A 19042-nucleotide genomic window follows, 5' to 3' on the forward strand; every position below is an offset into this window, starting at 1 on the left:
AGAGATCTGCGCGAACAGCAAAAAGAATGGTAATGGAGTGAATAATGCCTTTCTGCTCTTGTATTATTTTAGATCAGCCTCAATTTGAGGAGTTCCTGCACAGTAATATGTAATACCTCAAAAAAAAAAGTGAATCTACTCATTCTGTTTCTGTGAAATATTGAATCCCTTCACACAACAGAAATACACAAAGGCACAATTTCCTGTAATAAATCTTCCAGCAAAGGATCAAGCTATGTGTTTCCAGATGTTGGTCTCATGCCCTGTTAGGAATGAAGAGACAACTAAGCTAAAGGCAAGAAGATTAACACAGAGATAACCAGGATCACAGGTCAAATACAGAGCCAATGTCCACAGAAAAGGAGTCTTCCATCAGAGACTATGTCCAAACAATGGACTAGTAATGAAGGCTGATTCTCAGAGAGAGCTGTTCTTGGTAATGGATGGAAACTTGACTTTTAAGTGCATAGTGGTGAAGGTACATCAGGCAAAGAAAGTACATCATCATCTCCGAGAAATGTTTGGGGGCAGGGATAAAGAGGAGCAAGACCCATCTTCCAGAATTATAGTAGGTAATCATAACAAGTCAGGCAAAAGTGTTAAGGCAGGTTCTGCCGCAAGTATCATTGAACATGAATCTTCAGAATAATATAAGCACCGCACCACTTTACTTGTGTGCCCTAGACCCAAGGAGCCTGGTGTAAGAGTGTTCTTAGTGTCTCTTATTGTCATAGAGGAGGCTTTTTCCCAAAGTCATCATGCAGGTGCCTGGGACCCCTACTATAATTTCTACATCTTGTTTCTTTGCTAACTGTGTACCATAGATTTGGGGATTAATTAGCTTCTCATTGGTCACAGGTGAAATACAAAATAATGCTCAGTAGGACCAGAAAAAATAAGTCTTGGATGGGGATGAGATTGATATGGAGCCTGACCTGTGGTGGTGCAGTGGAGAAAGCATTGACCTGGAATGCTGAGGTCACCAGTTCAAAACCCTGGGCTTGCCTGGTCAAGGCACATATGGGAGTTGATGCTTCCTGCTCCTCCCCCCTCTCTCCCCCCTCTAAAATGAATAAATAAAAAGAAAAATCTAAAAAACAATACTCAAAAGTTTAAAAAAAAGAAATTGACATGGAGCAAGGGAGCTGATGTCATATGGAAGCTTCCAATGTTAACAGTATCTAAGGAGCATAACCTCATGTTACTTTTGGGAATTAGGAGAACTCTGAAAACATTTCAGTACATAAATAAGACTACTAAGCCTTGGGAACTCACATCTCTAAATTGCAGACTCACTGGAGACTAGCAGCCTCTTGAACATTCATGACAGTATTGGGCAACTTTGTGCCTTGTCTCTGGTCTTTTTGGCTCACTTTTTAATCTACCCATTGTTGCATCAACAAGTGCCATACAAACGTGTAGTCTGGGAGCATCTCCTTTCAACCTGTCTGCAGACCTTCTGTTTGGTGCTCCAGATCTTCTCTACCACTGTGGCATGGATGCTTGCGAGAAGCAGTGGCACCTGCATATGGGCCAATCATAGTGCCAGAGAATAAACCTCTGATGGGGCAATCCTTGATGAACATTAGTTTTGTGGTTGAAACAAGTTAATGAATATTTTAGGAACATGCATCTTTGAGAAGGATAATTTAATTACCCGTGTCAATCAAAGTCTTAATTGTACAGTGAATTAATGCTAATTAGCTGATGAAGTATTTATAATTAACTGTGTACATTTTCTATTATACATGACTACACCTAGAGATAATTTTTTAACCAAGCGTGCCTATAGATGTCTAGAAATGGCAGCGTGTTAAAATGAACTCTCATGTATATTTTCAGAAAGATCAACATATATGAAATTATGCCTTTGATATTGAAAATTAAATTCTAAACTTTCTTTTCCAAGTTAAGGAGTTAAGACTTTTTTTTTTTTTTTTTTGTAAATAAGAATATGTGATTTAGAAAATGCCTGAGCTTCCAACATTATGGTAGAAAAATTTATTGGTTAGTTAAGAAATTCTCTTAAAATCTTGTCCATGAATTATTATGTCACCGTTTCCCTAATGTGGCTGTGAATCAAAAACCCCTGGGAAGCTGTTAAGAACATATATCTCAGGATCTGGGCCTAGAGCTGTGGAATCAGAACCTTTAGGGTGGAGCTCAAGGATCCATATTTCTAAAAAACAGATATTTTCTCCAGGTGATTCTGATGTACAACCAAGTTTGGGAATAAAATATGTCATATAGTTAAGTATTTCCTACTATCACTCATTATCCCCACTCTCATTCTTCCGCATATTTCATGAAAAAATCTACATAAAAATTAAGCCAATTATCAAATTTTGAGAGTTTTAATTGCTCTGACTTAACATCAGTTCAGAAAGAAAATTCAAAATTCACTCTAGAGGCTTCCCGGGCAACCCAGAGACAAGGTTTGACCTTCCATAGCAACTGCCACCCTAGAAGTAGTTCAGAACAATGTGGATTCTGATCAGGGCACAATTATAGAGAAAACTGTGTTACAATTTTAATATATGAGCTCAAATCACATGGCTTGATACTCTCCATTGCCAGATTTGATTTGTGACCTGTTGCTTCTGACACATCAACAACAATTTTTAGTGTCCTACACTGTAAAAAGATTTAGGGATTGACCTTTGAACCATAATAGGAGTCTAGCTGTAAAACAGAAAGAGAACCAGAAGGTCATTTTGTTAGCCCGGGTTCCTCCCAGAAGTTAGATTCTGAGATAAAGGTTTGACTCTAGTATGTAATTAGGGAGTAATCCCAGGAAATAGGCGCTAGAGGTTAAGGAGTGAAACATGGATAGGAGTGGAGGGTATTGACATACTAGCTCTCGTCTTCCAAAGAGATGGTATGTTTTCCACAAAGCAGATGAGCCATTCGCTTCAAAACTGAAACCCAGTTTTGTTGTTTGTTTTGATTGGCCATACTTTTGGGAAAAAATAAAATAAAAGAGCTGGAAATAAGATTAAACATTTTTTAATAAACAGGATTATAAATATTAGCCTCTTGATAAAAAATTTTTCAGCTATGTTTCTTAGCAAAGGGGTTTGCTGACATGATGAACCTGGTGTAGATGAAAAGAGGTTTTTATGAAAATGCAGTTAATTAGTAGAATTATGAATCATGAGTTGTGACTACAGAGCTCCCTTACTTTCCTATAGCAGAAATATACAGTTACCATGGAAAATACAATCCTGGCAGGTTCTACCAAACCACAATAAAACCCAAACAAAAAGAGTAAGGTTACTAATCCAAAATTTCTATTCATTCAATAGTTCATAAATATTTATTTAGTAGCTACTCTCCTAAGTACTGTCCTAAGCAATAGGATTATTTCAATGAATGAAACAGAACAAAATTCCTGTATGACTGGGGACTTACCTTTTATGTTTTCTACTTCTGCTTTTTATTAGAAAAATTTCTGTGACATTACCAAGGGTAACTGAGAACTACTTACTGTTGCTTGTCTGAATATAGTGTCAAAGCAGAAATGCACCTGAAATATGGTAAAATCGCAAACTACAGTACCAGTGTTTCACCTTCACCATCTTTTTGGTTATGATTCATGGGGACTCCAACAATACTTGAAAGTCTACATGGACTTATAGATATCGTCATATATCTTGAGAATGCAGAGTCTGTGCTGCACCAGTGATGTAATTTTATGAAACCATCTAATCTGAACTGCCTGAGAGAAATCTTGACATCTCATTTAGCTATGTATCTGATATTCAGAAAGTTTCAATAGAATGTATTTAAAATGATGTGAATATTTCACTAGTGCTAAAACGACATCGACTACAATAGGGTCTCTGAGAAATTAGAGTCGAGTTAGCAGTTTAATAAGAAATTTAATTTTCTGCAAGGCAACTTCATAATGATTCGGATCTGAACAACTTCTCCAAAATGATTCAAGTTCAATCTCTTTTGTCTAATCTTGTTTTGCCTGTGACTTGTTCTTCTGCATCTGAGAATCCCTTATTTGTGTCACTTGTTCTTGGAAACAGAACATTTTATTATGACTCATTAATGGAGCTTAGGGTCCTCAGAGGAATAGAAGTCTTGGATTGCGAGGTGCAGAAGCAAGCATGGTCCAGAATCCTTCTGTACTGTAATAAGGTATTTGCAGGATACTTAATACTGGTATAAAAAAAAGAGAAAGGAGAAGTAAAATCCACAGTAAAAGTGCCTCTGAAACAAAGGATGAATAATGACTGTGCATTTTGGCTACTGTGGAAAATGCAGGATTTTTGACAAGCCCTTTTTTAAATTCTCCTTATTTTTTCTTTTCCTCTTTTTCTCCTCTTTCACCACCTCTTCTTCATTCATCATTTTTGTCTTCTTTCTCCTTTGAATTAAGGGAGGGAGAGGGCTTGCTACGCTTTATACTTTGGGTCACTTTGGAATGCTCCTGAAAGGGGAGATTTGGCTTTCATGTTTCTTTTCAAGCTGCTTATGCTGTTGTGTGTCAGCTCTGAATCACACTGCCAGGAACTGCCAATTAAGAACATCTATGCTAAGATCAAGGCCACCAAGTGCACGATTATCAGATTATGCCCACAGTTTAGCCATACATTTTAGTGGTGATCAGATGGTCAAACAAGCACGCTGGGGCTGAGGAGAGAGTTCTGGTTTGAATATTTGTTGATTTCCATAGATGAGGTCTGTTTGTTGTGGCTGATTTTAAAATATCAACATGATGTAACTGAACTTAAGAATTAGCAAGGAAGCTCTGGTCAGTTGGCTCAGTGGTACAGCATTGACCTGGCATATGAGTGTCCTGGGTTTGATTCCTGGTCAGGGCACACAGGAGAAACAACCATCTGCTTCTCCACCCCTTCCCCTTTCCCTTCTTTCTCTATGTCTCTCTTCCTCTCCTGCAGCCATAGCTCAGTTGGAGCAAGTTGGCCCCAGTGCTAAGGAAGGCTCCATGGCCTTGCCTCAGGCACTGTAGAGTAACTCGGTTGCCGAACAACAATGGAGCAACAGCTCCAGATGGGCAGGGCATTGCTCAGTAGGGGGCTTGCCAGGTGGATCCCGTTCAGGGTGCATACGGGAGTCTGTCTCTCTGCCTTCCCACTCCTCACTTAAGGGAAAAAAAATTTTAGGAAGAAAGGAGCTGCCCTGCACTCTTCTTGCTTATAAATTGGTTTCATCTTAATGCAAATCAAAACTACAATGAGCTACCACCTCACACCTGTTAGATTAGCTATTATCAACAGGACAGGTAATAACAAGTGTTGGAGAGGCTGTGGAGGAAAAGGAACCCTCATCCACTGTTGGTGGGAATGTAAAGTAGTACAACCCCTATGGAAGAAAGTATAGTGGTTCCTCAAAAAATTAAAAATAGAACTACCATATGACCCAGCAATCCCTCTACTGGGTATATACCCCCAAAACTCAAAAACATTGGTATGTAAAGACACATGCAGCCCCATGTTCATTGCAGCATTGTTCACAGTGGCCAAGACATAGAAACAAGCAAAAGCCCTTCAATAGATGATTGAATAAAGAAGATGTGGTACATATATACTATGGAATTCTACTCAGCCATAAGAAATGATGACATCGAATCATTTACAGCAACATGGATGGACCTTGATAACATTATACTGAGTGAAATAAGTAAATCAGAAAAAACTAAAAATTATATGATTCCATACATAGATGGGACATAAAAATGAGACTGCAGAGACATGGACAAGAGTGTGGTGGTTACTGGGGGTTGGGAGGGGAAGGAAGGGGGTTGTGGGGGGAGGGGAGGGGCACAAAGAAAACCAGATAGAAGGTGACGGAAGACTACATGACTTTGGGTGATGGGTATGCAACGTAATCAAATTTCATAATGGATATGCAACATAATCAAATGTCAAAATAACCTGGAGATGTTTTCTCTGAACCTATGTACCCTGATTGATTAATGTACCCCATTGAAATTAATTTAAAAAATTGGTTTTATCTTTTCTAAAGCCCTGTATGAATTACTTGGTGATTGATGTCAGAAAATTTAAGTTCAAATGTAGAGCAATGTGTCACTATAAGAAAGTAAAGGGAAATTCTAATAAAAACTGCTTAGGGTGTTTTTTGCGAAGATTTTAACTGAAAAGTTGGTGGAGTTATAATAAACTCTCTACTGAAAGATCAGGGGGACTGGACTCCAATTTCCTGGGACTGTTATTTCTGATCTCCAAGATTAGGCATTACTAGCATCTCCTATTATCTAGACTTTTCTTAGGTATTACCAGTAGTTACCTGCTGTGTGATATATCTCAGAATATTTTGCCTTCCTCTTTCTCCAAGTGCAGGACTTACCTAGCTTTGTATGCCATCAGATGTGTTGAGGGATAAATGGAGAGGTTTCTAGGTGATAAGTCAGTACCCAGATGTTCAGAGCGCTCAAGTTTATCTGGAAATATTCCAACGCTCAGGTTAACAGAAGTTTCCGAAGATTCTCCAAGACCAATAGCTATCTAGTCTCTACATTCTGTAGGACTCGAGGGGGCTGCAGCCTCTAGAGTGGGCAGGGGAGTAGGAAGAGCCCTCCAATTAGTACTTTCACAAAAATGTGGTCAGCTCACCTGTTATAGTAAGTTAAGTGTTCTATTTAAGAACCTGATATTGTTTATTTGTAAGATTTTTTAAATACAAATCTCCATCCATGAGGTAGACTAAAAGGAAGCTTTCTTCACTTAAACTTATGCTGCCCCCTTATCACTGTTTCCCATAAGTGTCATGAATGTATAATAGGACAACAGAAAACAGAATGCAGATCCTCTTGAATGTTTAAATGTGTCATGAAAACAAAAGACTATTTTAGATCATTTGAAGCAGATTCATAAGATGAATCAAACAGGTCAGTTCTGTTATGATTAATGTTAGATACTTTATGGTCCAATGATGTTTCTAATATCTACTTTGTAACGTAAGAAATATGTATATTGAAATATTGCAAAAATTATACTAATCTAAATTATTATAGTCAATAGTTACAGTCCTATACATGGATTGTAGAAAATACAGTGGTAGAGTGTCGACCTGGGACACTGAGGACCCAGGTTTGAAACCCTGGGGTCACTGGTTTAAGTGTGGCTCATCCAGCTTGAGCGTGGGCTTGCCAGTTTGAGTGTGGAGTCACTGAGCGTGGGATCATCGATGTGATCCCATGCTCGCTGGCTTGAGCCCAAGGTCACTGGCTTGAGCAAGGGGTCACTGGCTCAGCTGGAACCCCCTGGTCAAAGCACATATGAGAAGCAATCAATGGACAACTAAAGTGATACAACTAAGAATTGATGCTTCTCATCTTTCTTCCTTCCGGTCTGTTGGACTCTCTCTGCTCTCTTTCTTGCTTGCTAAAAAAAATAAAAATACACTGTAGTTTTAATATATAGTATGGTATGGATAACTATTATCCTTCTTTATTTTCTAAATTGTGTATATAAGAGAATATTACCTAAAAATTAAAAAAATCACTTGGTTCACAATTAAAACAGTCATTAAAAGAAAATCAAAATCTTTTAAATTTTTACCTTATTCTTATTTGAGAAAAATATCTGCATTTCTTTTTGTCCTCATCAACTTTTAAAGCTTGCCTTTAAAATTTTTCATAAAGAAGATTTATAGAGTTTTAGAGGTGAACAGATACTAATCCCTGTCACTTTTATTCATCCTTCACATTGAAACCTTTCAAACCCTTTGTGTCCCTGAGTCAGAGTTTCTGATGACTTAATTTCCCAGGAAAAGTAGGGCAAAGTTGATGATCAAAGGACAGTTTGAAAAATTAAATGAGGTCAGATATCAGTGAGCATATCTCTACCATCTGAGACACCAGAGCCAACAAAGACCTAAATCTTTTTTAAAACAGAATTTACTAGGGTCTTTGAAAGTTCTTTAAGGTCACTTACGGCTTTCACATTTCAACTTTAATTTTATTCTAGGTAGAATTGTAATTGTGTTATTTTTCATTATAAAAATGTGCTTATTTTAGAGGATAAAAACTATGGGAAAGAGAAAGATGAATAAAACCAGCAATCATACCCCCGTGAAGGCAAAAATGACTGACATTTTATTATGTTTTCATGAATATTTTTGTTCACAGATAAAATCAAAGTATTATAGGGTCAATGGCTTATGTTTCTATTTTGCTTCTTAACTACTAAAAATAAGAATTACTTTATATTGTTTCTGGAAGAACAAAATAAGTTTAAATTGTTTGCTCTAAAATGGAAAATTATACAACGGAGTGGAACCCCATCCAATTGAGCATATAGAGCCATGGGTTTTAGTCCCCACAGTGTCCTCGTTTGGATGTGCAAAGATGGGAGTCAGATTCTTTGGATGGCAGGGAGGACGGAATGGGTGGACCAGAATGAGTTAGTGCAAGTAAATTACCTAATAAAGATGTTAAAATACAGTTCTTCTAATTTCAGCTTTAGATATTTCGATTCAGCCACCTTGAGGTAAGACCCAGGGTTCTGCATTTTTAGTGAGAACCTTGGGTGATTGTGTTGCAGGATGTTCTGGGAACATCCACTGAAACTCAATGGATTAGGTTATACTCTGTTTTCAGAAATTTTAGGGAGGAGTTGGAAAAGTCCATCGACAAGAGAGGATGTACAGGAAAGATAGGAAAGTTGCCAGCACTACCTCTTCGAGTTCAATCCTGCCAGGATAAGCGGCTTCCCAGGAATCACTGTTCAAAGAGCAACAGGCTCTCGTCATTCATCTATCCCAGCTCAGCTCTGTTAAGCAGGCTTTACTTTCCGAACATTCTTGCTTTTCCTGTCTTTTCCCTTCAAGCACATGTCCCATCCCCGTTCAAGTCACAAGTTCATTTAATAGCAGAGTACCTACTGGAAGCTAAGTCCCTTGACCCCTTTACAACAATTTTCCTACTGGGCCATCCTTCAAATCCTAATTTTCAGAGTTCCCAAGAAGCCTTTTCCACCTCTTTAGTCTTTTCTTTTTACAGTAACTCCCCCACCCCCATGTGCTTGCTTCTTTCATCATGTTTATGACACAGTTAGTTCAGTTACCATCTTTCCCCATGAGACTGAGCCATCCGAGTGCCAAGCACAGCTGTTGGCACAGAATATATTCACAAGTATATTTTATGAATTAACAACTAACTATATAATCATTTTAAGGTTACATATATATAGTGAATATGACATAGTACTTTTATATAGCAGGGATTTTTCTCCCCTTGGGTAAGCTCTACATTTTTTCATATGCTAATATTTTGAAGTTTCAAGTCTTGTTTAGGCAGCACTCGTAGTAACTCATCTTTTCGGAAACAGCAGGAGTGTATCATTTCCCTCTATTACACATACATCTTGAGGTAAGATTTCCTTTTAAATTTATTTCAATCAGTTGGCCTGATTTCTATCAGAGGCTTCATTTTAAATTGTTATTTTATCCTCTGATCAGAATAACTACTCTGTAAAGGAAAGGAATGAAATGTTCAAAGACGATCGCTGTGTCTATTGACACTATATTAAAATGCAAATGTAACACAAACTGGAAGAAGTCAAGCTGCCAAATAATCTGAATCATTTCTAAATCCAGGAGAAAAATTTAAATTACTAATTTTCTTGACAGCAAGCCATTGCAAGCCTCTGTATGCATATTCTTTGAAAGAAAAACAGAGAAACTGAAGAAGCAAATTGGAGGATATTTATTCTTTATGCTTGGTTACACAGTGAGAACATCCATTGATATTTTCTAACATATTTTCAAAAAAATAAACTTTCAATTTAAAAATATGTGTATCAGGCAAATGATTTCTGAACCACTTGGGGTTTCAAGAGAACCCTAGACCCACCTTCTTAGCCCCGAGCTGCCTCCATGCTTTCCTACCTATCAGCAGACCTCAGATATTCAGCCTGACTTAGTCATTTGTTGGCGGTTATTGCCTGTGAGAATTCCCTTCCCCTTAGACCAGCCGCGTTGTACAGAATCAGTCTAACCTCTTGTTTTCTTGTAGAACCGGGACACAGGTTTCACAGCTGAAGAATTCCCTTGCTTACTCTCATTGCATTGGGTCATCTGGCCTCCAGTTACTTCTCTGATCTTCTCTCCTCCACTCTTTCTTTGCCTTACTCCATTCCAGCTTCTTCAATCTCCTTGCTGGTCCTAAGGCCCCACGCACACACCTGACTCAGGGCCATTGGCCTTTCTGTCATCTCTGCTCAGAGTGCTCCTCCCCTGTGGATCTCATCACACCCCATCCCTTGCATCCTTTGGGTCCTTATTCAAATGTCAGCTAATCTAAGTTTAGCGTTCTCTACCTCTTCACTGTGTTTTATTACTTTTTTCATAGCATTTATTACCCGCTGACACATTATATATTTGGTTTTTTATGTCTATTACTGTGAATCTGAATACACTAGCGTAAGAACAATGGCCTTTTCTGTTTCCTGTACTGATCCTTCCCTAGCACCTAAAATAGTGCCTGGCACATAAGAGGTGCTCAAAATGTTTTTTCTCGACCATTTATCTACAGGGTGGGCAAAAGTAGGTGGACATTTGTGAGTACATGAAACACAGAGTTTATTCTTGTATCACTATTTATTAATTATTATAGTATTTGTTGTTATTATTAACCTACTTTTGCCCACCTTTGAATCTTTTTTGTGATATTTTTATTTTCTTTTATCTTTCTCTGATTGGGTTTTAAGAAAAGTTTATGTATATTATGACTATTACAAAAAATATTTTTTTCTCTGTATTTTTCATTAAATTTTGATTCTGAGTGTTCTTTTTCCCAATCCAATCATCACTTCTCTTTATTGTTTCTGAATTTAGTAACATATTTTCTTAAGAAGTTCTTTCCAAAACATTTCAATGAGTTTTTAAAGAAATATTAATTTTTCTTCAGCAATCTAGACATTATTTTGGTTCAATGATTAGCTTGTTGTTCTAGTGTTGATATTTATTATTATTCAAGCTTCCTCTAAGATCTCAAGTGGTACCTTTATTATATTATAAATTATTCATATTTACATGGGTCTGTTTCTTGACTTTCTAATTTTTCCATTGTCTAACTCTTCCTTAACTAGTACCACATTATACCAACTACTGCTGCTTTGTATAAAACATTTTTTTTTACCATGTAGGGAAAATACCCCCTTGTCATGTCTTTTTAACATTTTCTTTGGTTGTCTAGAACAATTGTTCTTTCAAGTGAACTTTGTGATCATTCTGACACAATTCCAGAAATCCCACTGGCATTGCTGTAAATGAAATCATCCTAACTTCAAAGGAATTTAATGTCAATAACATTTATTTTTTAATATATAAAGTAAGAGCAGTCATAACAATTCTTGGAGCTCGGCCTGTCTGTTGTATTTCCTGGTGGATGCCCCGGGCGCTTGGAGGGCTCTCTGCTAGGCATGCCCAGTGGCCCGGGGACAGTCTGACCCTACTTCAAGGTCTCCAAATAAAATGATAATCTTGAGTGATCTGGAAAGGTTGTTATTATGAAATACAATAGTGGTCCTTGTTTTTTTTTTTTTTTGTTTGTTTCTTTTACTTTATTTAGTGAGAGAAACAGATAGGGACAGACAGACAGAAAAGGAGAGAGATGAGAAACATCAACTTATAGTTGCAGCACCTTAGTTGTTCATTTATTGCTTTCTCATATGTGCCTTGACCAGGGGGCTCTAGCCAAGCCACTGACCCCTTGCTCATGCCAGCAACCTTGGACTTCAAGCCAGCCACCACGGGGTTATGTCTGTGATCCCACGCTCAAGCCAGTGACTCTGTGCTCAAGCTGGTGAGTCTGCGCTCAAGCAGCGACCTCGGGGTTTTGAACCTGGGTCTTCAGCTTCCCAGGCCAATGCTCTATCCACTGTGCCACCGCCTGGTCAGGCAATAGTCGTCCTTTTGGACCCCACAATTAAGGTGTTTGCATACACACACATAAGTAGCATGTCTTTTAAACCTGCTATAAATGTAAAGGTCTTTGTTTCTTATGTCATCATAATAGCAATTTCATCCCGGTCTTCCCTGGACACCGGTTGAGTCATGTGCAGTTTGTGGCCCTAGTCAGCCCCAAGGAGCTGCCTGTGGACATTCCCACACAAAGGTGTCCTCAGCTGCATTGATCTTGACCTGTAGGGAAAAGAATTGCAATATGAAAAAGAGACTCTTAATAAAAACATTTGCTGTTTCATGAAGGCATGTAATCCAGGAACTATGAAGGGGATCTCAGGCAGCAAAAACTGATTGCATTAACTTCAGTCAGGATGCATCCCCATCTGTGAATCTAGTGACCACGGCACAGTGCACATCCTTGCTGCCAAAGATCCTGAAAAAAGGAATGAACAGTCTAGTCTGGTGTCAGCCAATTTCCTTACAAAATTCTCCAGTTCCAAATCAAGTTTCCCCAAATTTCAAGTTCCCTCGGGCTCTCCATGCATTTGAGCTTTTGGCACAGAGTCAAATGCTGTCATTTCAATTTGTGCAGAAGGCAGCTCTCTGCACATTCCTGTTTAACTTCAGGCAGGAGTGCACCCAGGACATCAGCACACAGTTTCTGGAAATGACCAGTGACAGGCTGTGGTTCTTCACAGGTGCGTGCCATAGACACCCACGCTGACCGCCTGTTAGAGTGCTGGCTGGGCCCGGAGACTTCCCTGGGGCTCATGTGGGCGCACTGTGGATCCTGTGGGTCTGCACCGACGACCTTGGCCTCAAAGCCATCTGTGGTCCTTTGCTTTCCTGAGGAAGGCTTCCCATTTCCAGTGTGAAAGGAAAAGGATAACTACCAGGGCTTTGAACAATATGTGCCTGACTGTCAGCTTCTTGTCTCTTAGTCCAAATGTGAAGTTTAGATTTAGTGGTTCCACTCTGTCCTTTACATCTAAAATCTGGAGATGCGGGGATGACTCACACAAACTTAGAAACTGAGTTAAAGAAATTTAATGCATTTTTTTTTGGGGGGGGCAACATATTCTGTCATTTATACTGAGTCTAGTGAAGAAAGGGCCAATGTTAGTTCTTACAGTATAACACAATTTAAACAGAATGATACCAGCAGCTTGCCTTAAACAAGAAGAAAAGTTTCTTGTCCAGTGTGAACATAAAGCACAAAAACAACTGTGCTAGAAAACACAAAGTGGACGTTTCCCCGTGTCAGTTCAGCATTGTCGCCCTATCCGTGCCTGCGACACGGTGCAGTCACGTGTGCACGCATCCTGCATGCTACCCTTCCCTGTTTCTGTGTTGGGGTTGTTAGAATTGATGCAAACCCCCAGACACATCCCAAGAGCCCCGTTTTGTGGAATTACAAAGGAGTCAGTCTACCCAGGATAGACTGGGTCTCCTGGATAAGGAGAATGGGCTTTGTTCAGTGTTAAACTTAAATTTCTATGCTTTGCGTAGGGAAAAGAAGTCATGTGTGGACCTTTAGAAATTAGTCATTTAATTTAGCACACATGAAGGAAAATATTCAACATCTCTTTCAACTAAGTGCTACCCGAGTGGGCTCTCCGGGGGTTTCGGTTGCTGCCGAGCGTAATGCCTCAGTCAGCCTGACCCTTCTACGTCTCTCTCTCACCACCTTTTCCTCTTCCAACATCTATAAGAAGAGCTTCACACTAACATTTTGAGAAGGAAAGGCATGTTACCATTTTTAAAACATTGAGTAAGCTACAATAACACTGGGGAACAATTTTTTTTTTAATTTTCTGTTGCATGAGGTTTTAGAACTGTTTTTATATATTTCTGCATCGCTGATTCCAAATCTGAAATCCATTTTTTGGTGCATGCTCTAGATTTTATGAAATTTTAATTTCTTTTTGTTACAGTTAATGGCATGCATTGGTTTTTAAGTTGGAGTTAAAGGGCAATGACTCTTGCATTGATCATAACCATAAGGCAATTAATGTTTTACAAACATCACTTTTACATAAATGTAGTTGTTTTTAAATGTAAAATATTATTATATAATAAAAACACCCTTTTATTTTGTTTTAAAATTGAATCATGGCTTCTTCGAGTAGGCGTAAATATAAGAATAGTCCTGACACCTTCTGTTACATATGTGGCTGTTACACACTTCAACATCAAAGGTGCAATATTTCATCATTTGTGACACATGCACATATTGCCTATTTTCAAGTTCCCATTGGCTATGAAGACACAAATAGGGCTCCTCATATTGTGTCATAATTGTGAGGAAATGCTTCGTGACTGGACAAAAGGAAAACGTAAAGGAATGCCTTTTGGTATTCCCGTGGTTTGGCGTGAACCGAAGGACCACAGTAGTGACTGTTATTTCTGTCTGATCCATACAAAGGGCATTGGCAAGAAAAAACAGCATATGATCGCATATCCTAATATTCCTTCAGCAATACGACCTATCCCACACTCTGAGACACTCCCAAATGCAATTTTCAATGGTTTTATTTCGTCTAAGGATGAAGAAAGTGAACATGGTGATCAAGTGTACTTTGATAAGGTGCATGAGGAAATGGTTGTAGAATCTGAAGGGTCTTCTTCTGATGCCAAGCAGTCATTAACCCCTCAGCAGTTTAGCCAACCCGAATTGAATGACTTAGTAAGATATTTGGGCCTATCAAAGAAAGCAGCTGAGTTATTAGCCTCCAGGCTTCAACAAAAGAATGTACTTCACCGGTCAGCTAAAGTATCCCATTTCAGGAAGCGTGAACAAATTTTTGTGGACTTTTTTTCCAAAGGTAAACACTTTGTTTACTGTCATGATAGCAGTAGTCTTCTCAGCCAGTTAGGTGTTACCGCTTACAGTCCAACAGAATGGCGGCTATTTCTTGACAGCTCTAAACGGAGTCTGAAATGTGTTCTCCTACACAATGGTAATGTTTATGCAGCGGTTCCAATTGGTTCCAATTCAGCTCATCTGCGAGAAGATTATGACATAAAAATTGTCCTCAACTTACTGAAGTATGTGGAGCAAAACTGGATCATTTGTGTGGATCTTAAAATGGTAAATTTCCTGCTAGGACAACAGAGAGGTTTCATGAAGTATCCTTGCTTTCTGTGTTTGTGGGACAGCCGAGCTCAGGACAAACACTGGACACAGAAGGAGTGGCTGAAACGTGAAGCTCTGGAAGTAAGGATGCAAAATATTGTGAATGAACCTGTAGTTAATCAAGACAGGATCATTTTCCCCCCACTTCACAGCAAACTTGGTTTAATGAAGCAGTGTGTTCAGGCTTTGAATAGAGAAGTGAATACTTTCAACATATTCTTTCTGCTTTTCCTGCCTTGTCTTTTGAGAAGATAAAAGCAGATGTTATCAATGGACCTCAAATTCGAACCCTCATACGTGACAAAGAATTTGCCAGAAAGATGAATAAGGAGGAGAAAGCAGCATGGCAGTCTTTTGTGACAGTTACAAAGAACTTCCTTGGCAACAAAAAAGCAGAAAACTATGAACTTCTGGCTCAAAGGATGCTGTTGGCTTTCCACGACATTGGATATAACATGAGCATTAAGATTCACTTTCTGAACAGTCACCTTGATAAGTTTCCCGAAAATCTTGGAGCTGTTAGTGATGAGCAGGGAAAACACTTTCATCAAGATCTGAAGACAATGGAAGAGCGTTATCAGGGGCGATGGGACAGAAATATGATGGCAGACTACTGCTGGAGCATCAAACGAGATTGTCCTCAACAAGTACACAAACACAAGAACTACAAACGCAAATTTTTGCCTGAATAGAATTTAAATAAGTTTTGCACAAATTTTATGATTAATATAAGTGTTTAATATGTTCTATTTAGAAATTGTAGACAAATTCTGATGCAATCATATCTTTCAGTGTATTAGTGTATTTACTGCATTATATAAATTATTATATTTTCACAAAGATGATGCCCAAGAGGACAGTCTATTTCATTATGTTAAACTAAATGTTGAAAATTTTACAATAGGATGAAAACCTAAAATCTTGAATTGCAAAAAACTGTAGCTTACAAGAGAAAAACTAATGTCAGATTTGAAATCAGCACACTCGAATTAGGTAAGAACAAGTGTTTTTGTGCATGCAACAAAAATTTTGTTCCCCATTATAATATACAGGCTCTACATTTGGGGGTACTATTTGAGGTATGTTTAATTTTTTCACGTTCCTGATAAAGTGTATAATTTTGTGTTTTTGATTTCAAGTTGCACACATTTATAATCAGCACAGCAAATTCTCAGTTGGGCAACAAAGATAACGAAGAAGTTAAGCATGAGTATACTATGATGATTATGGACTTCCTGGTCTTGATGTTAACCCAGGTGTCCTTAACGGACACTGAAATTTTACTTTAATACCCAATAACTTCAGGACAAGAAAAACCTCTGAAACACTGTTAATGCATTTCACTTCTAAAATATATATTGCATTGTGATAAAGTTTTTGTTTTGTTTTTAATTCCCATCCTGTGCTTTAAATTTACCTTTGTGAAACAAGCTTCTCAGTTTTAGGAAGTGACATGTTAGCACTTGTTATTCTTCTAGGAAACTTTATCAGAATAATCCTCAGCTCAAACTGGGAGAGATTGATGGGCACATACGTTGTGTAATGCACACTGATTTTTCACAGGAACAGAAACATTTGTAGAGATTGACAGAGTAATTCTTTTCAGACAATATATACTTGCTTTTCTAGCCATTCACCCTAAAATAAAAAGTTTTCTTAGTTTGAATTTTTCACTTCACTATTTGTTTTGGGCTTAAAGGTAAGCATGCCTTCTGAACTTACATGTCTTCCAAATAGTGCTCTGGATGAAATAAATATAAACAAGATAGAAGTAAACAGAAAAATCCCTGAATGAAAGCTCCCTGATTATATGCACAATTCCGAAGAAAGCATTCAATTGCGTTAAATCTTGGATGTAGCATTTTAAAAATTAAGATTGTGTTTGCAACCCTGGCCGGATAGCTCAGTTGGTTAGAGCGTCATCCCGCAGCACAGAAGATTGTGTTTACATTTTCACTCTGGTTTTAAATGTATCTCAGAGACTTTGCTCCCTCATGTGTCCAGGAGGCTTGGCAGTCGTCCTGCCCCCTTTCACCCATATAGCGCCACAAACATTTTTCAAGATACCAATCTGATTATGTTTTCTTCTTAGGGATCTTCAGTCTCACCTTGCCTTCAAGATAGTTACAAAGACCTTAGCACAGCTTTGAAGGATTTGCTACCTACTTTCACTGCTGCAACTTCTGCCCCTTCTTCTCATTACACCACTCTTCAAGCTCTGTTCCAGCTCTCAAGATTTTTCAGTCTGGGCTCTTCCTAGACTCTGGGTCTTTGTTGGCTGTTCCTTCTGCATCACATGCATGTCCTCAGCTTCTCTGCCTTGCAAAATAAACAAAGCTTCATCTTTTAAGATTCATCGAAGCTGTAATTGTCTTAGTAAAACCTTGCCTACTTACCCCAAGGTAAATGAATCTTTATTCATTCCTATAACACCCTTGGCTCCATGATACCATTTATTATGCTGTTATATATGTACATAGTTGCTAGTTCATGGCTGTGCCCTCCACTATACTGTGGGCTGTCTGGGGATGTAGACAGTGTGAGTTTCCCATTGCTGGAGGTGTTCAAGTTCAGGGCTAGAACTGAATGATGATGCAGGCTGTAGTAGGCGCCTCGTCTTGAATGGGTGGTTCAGCAAAATGACTATGGGGGCCCCTTTTAGTTCAAAGCCTATGACATTCCCTCTTCCAGCTCGCCATTTTCACTAAGGAACTGAGAGGAGAAAGGGGCTGGAGGCTGGGCAGAGGGCGAAGTCTCTGGTAGCAGTATATTCTTTCCACCTTTCATCAGCAACTTTAATATATTATTTTTCTCCTCATCATTCCTTGAGATCTCCAGGCTCCCATAAATGAAAAACAGCTCTCCTCATATGAAACATTTGCAAATCTGCTGGGCTGTTAATAACTAACACTATTAAGCATTTGCTATGTGCCAGACATTTTTCTAAATGCTTCCCAGTTATTAATGCACTTATCCCTCCTGGTAACTCCATAAGATAGGTATCATTAGTATGGATGAGAAAAATGCAGACATAGTTCATAGAACTTGCTTAAAAATATATTGCTAGTAAGTAGCAGAGCTGGGATCAAACCCAGGCCATATGGTCCAGGTTCCTACGGCATTCTGCAGTCGTGATCAGGGATATGTTATCTGCAGATCTATTGCCTCCTTCTCAAACTGTTAGCCTCTAAGCACTTAGTTCTGGGGCTCAAGGTCAGTACTAACTGAACATAGGGGTTTTTTGAAGTTGTTCCCTTTCAAAGTCCAGAAACAACATACCAAATTCATGTGACCTTGTTACCCTTTGCTCCTGTGACTCTTGCTACCCATGTTATTCTATTGTCCTTTCCTTCTCTCCTATGTACCCACTGCAACCAATTATTCTTAAAATATACAATTGTGATTATGTTACTCCCCAGAAAAACAGTAATTTAATAGCAACTCCTGCTTTAAATGTCCAAACACCTGAGCATAAAATGAAAAGCCTTGCACGAGGCCCGCCAGGGAAAAGACTCAGCTTTGAGCCTGTAGCGGGTAGCTCTGCTGGCAGCCGGGGTTGAGTGTTTGGCCCTAAATGGGGTATGTGAGGGGTGCATCACTATGTCTGCTCAGCTTACTATTCTTTATGGCAGGGGTCCCCAAACTACGGCCCACGGGCTGCATGCGGCTCCTCAAGGCTATTTATCTGGCCCCCGCCGCACTTCCAGAAGGGGCACCTCTTTCATTGGTGGTCAGTGAGAGGAGCATAGTTCCCATTGAAATACTGGTCAGTTTGTTGATTTAAATTTACTTGTTCTTTATTTTAAATATTGTATTTGTTCCCATTTTGTTTTTTACTTTAAAATAAGATATGTGCAGTATGCACAGGTATTTGTTCATAGTTTTTTTTTGTAGTTCGGCCCTCCAACGGTCTGAGGGACAGTGAACTGGCCCCCTGTGTAAAAAAGTTTGGGTCCCCTGCTTTATGGGCTATATCTGTGCTACAGTTGCTGATTTCTAGGT

At 38.8% G+C, this 19042-nt stretch overlaps 1 pseudogene; it reads left to right on the forward strand.

Moving 5' to 3' along the window:
- The first annotated feature begins 403 nt into the window (after nt 1-403).
- LOC136391258 (WD repeat domain phosphoinositide-interacting protein 3-like) lies at nt 404-18600 on the forward strand (annotated as a pseudogene).
- Nucleotides 18601-19042: the final 442 nt, after the last annotated feature.

This window comes from Saccopteryx leptura, chromosome 2, assembly GCF_036850995.1.
Source record: "Saccopteryx leptura isolate mSacLep1 chromosome 2, mSacLep1_pri_phased_curated, whole genome shotgun sequence".
Taxonomy (NCBI): domain Eukaryota; kingdom Metazoa; phylum Chordata; class Mammalia; order Chiroptera; family Emballonuridae; genus Saccopteryx; species Saccopteryx leptura.